This window comes from Alligator mississippiensis, chromosome 11 (genome assembly GCF_030867095.1).
Source record: "Alligator mississippiensis isolate rAllMis1 chromosome 11, rAllMis1, whole genome shotgun sequence".
Taxonomy (NCBI): domain Eukaryota; kingdom Metazoa; phylum Chordata; order Crocodylia; family Alligatoridae; genus Alligator; species Alligator mississippiensis.
In genome coordinates this window covers 52600362-52602581 of record NC_081834.1, presented here as the reverse complement: position 1 = coordinate 52602581, position 2220 = coordinate 52600362, and the positions used below count along the sequence as shown (strand labels likewise).

At 56.8% G+C, this 2220-nt stretch overlaps 1 non-coding gene across 1 annotated transcript; it reads right to left on the bottom strand.

The window, feature by feature from the left end:
- Positions 1-496: 496 nt before the first annotated feature.
- TRNAG-UCC (transfer RNA glycine (anticodon UCC)) lies at positions 497-568 on the bottom strand. The gene has a single exon. It is a non-coding gene; the product is annotated as a tRNA-Gly (tRNA).
- Between the last annotated feature and the right edge of the window lie 1652 nt (positions 569-2220).

Genomic DNA, 2220 nt, shown 5'->3' with positions numbered 1-2220 from the left:
GTCCCCTGCCAAGCGAGGCGGCAAAAGGGAAACTGGAAGCCCCGCCGTGACACTTCGTTTTCACGGCCACAAGCCAAGTCCCACTTTTTCCACCGTGGCCTGGGCCAAAGCAGCCTGCGTGGGGCCTCCCTCCCTATCCCCTGGCACACTGATGCCGGGGTGTGAATGCCTGGTGCACCGGACTCAGTGGGAGGGGTGGCAGCAGGAACTTCTGGTCTATGAAGGTAAAGCCCGAAATGCAGCACCCGCCAACACCCTGCGTGTGTCTCGCGTACCCCAAGGGTACACGTACCACAGGTTAAGAAACACTGGCCTAATCCAACTCTTAGGACACCTGAGCAAATTCCTGAACCACGGGGAAAAGCCTCCGCCCCTCTGGACTGGAGAGATCCTCGCTGTTTTTCTTGGCATCATGTTTCTCTTCCCTGCCTTCCCTCGCAGTCTGGATATTGAGGGCTGAGGAAGGAAGCAAAAGTGGGGGGAAAAGAGGAGAATCTGCGTTGGCCGGGAATCGAACCCGGGTCAACTGCTTGGAAGGCAGCTATGCTCAACACTATACCACCAACGCAGGCCAAATCTGCAGTTGCCAATCAGCTAAACAAGGATGAAACCCTGATACTGTGTTTCTGTTTCACAGGGCCCTAGTCCTGCTCCACTCCTGGCTTTTCAGATTTCTCCAATTGGGGATATGGGATCATGTCAGAACCTGTGGATTTGCACCTGCTCCTGCCCATCCCGGACTGGTGCAACCCAGGGAGTGTCTGGCCTTCCCTGGACATCAGAGGAGGGTTTGGGACCACAGAGCTGGGAGAGAGGAGCAGAGCCCAGCCCAGGAGCAGACCCTGAGCAGGGAGGTGGCACAAACGGGTGTGTTGCATGGGAGTGGGGATCCCTGCAGGTCTGGGGAGACGGTCCAACTGGTCTGAGTTGCCGGGCGGGCTCCAGCCTTGGGCCAGGTGGGGCCGGTCGCTATTCTTCCTCCGGTTCCAGCCACGGTACTCATTTTCACTGGGTCCCTCCGGTCTTTGGCACGGTTATTTGTAGCATTGTTCTTTCACCATCTCATTTCCATCAGCCCTTGTCTTCCACAGGCCTGAAGACGCTTGAGGCCGTGAACCGGGAGCTAACCCTGCACACAAGGGGCAAGGCCCCAGGAGGAGGTGAGCTGCCTTTGGTGCCCGAACATCACAGGCTCCCACTACTTCGCTCGGCTCACACCAGGCAACTGACTCCCACCCTAGCTGAGAGTGGCGGCAAGGCCTGGCTTCATCTCTGCTGGGCAGGTTGGAGCTGGCCGGGCATGGGGCGGGCACTTCCAACCCCAGCGTCCCTCCTGCCGAGGCTGAGGCTGCAGTATAAAATACTTGTGTTGTCAGAGGCGGGTCATAGATTCATAGTTTTATAGTTTGTAGGGTAGGAAGGGACCTTGACAGATCATCAAGTCCGACCCCCTGCCATGACAGGAAAGAGTAGTGAGGTCAAACGACCCCAGCAATTTGTTCATCTAGCCTCCTCTTAAAGACCCCAGGGTAGGAGCCACCACCACTTCTCTTGGAAGTTGGTTCCAGATCCTTGCTGCCCTGACAGTGAAGTAGCGCCTCCTGATGTCTAGTCTGAATCTACCCTCTGCCAGCTTGTGAGCGTTATTTCTAGTCGCTCCTGGTAGTGCTCTGGGGACAGGGACTCCCCCAATGATTGCTAGTCCCCCCTGACTAGTTATAACAGGCCACTAGATCCCCCCTCAGCCTTCTCTTGTGGAGGCTGAACAGGTTCAGGTCCAGTAGCCTCTCCTCGTAGGGCCTGCCCTGCTGCCTCCCATCATGCTGGTGGCCCTCCTCTGGACCCTCTCAATGCTGTCCACATCCCTCCTGAATTGCGGCACCCAGAACTGGATGCAGTACTCCAACTGCAGCCTGACCAGTGTCGCATAGAGGGGGAGGATCACCTCCTTGGACCTGCTTGAGATGCATCTGTGGATGTATGACAAGGTGTGGTTGGCCTTCCTGACAGCGTCCCCACACTCAGCCCATGTTCATTTTGGCAGCAATAATGACTCCAAGATCCTTTTCTGCCTCTGCACTGACGAAAAGGGAGTTCCCCAGCCTGTAGGTGTGCTGCTGGTTCTTCCTCCCCAGGTGCAGCACCTTGCACTTGTCGGTGTTGAAACCCATCCTGTTCTCATCCGCCCACACCCGTAACCTGTCTAGGCCCAATTGCAGC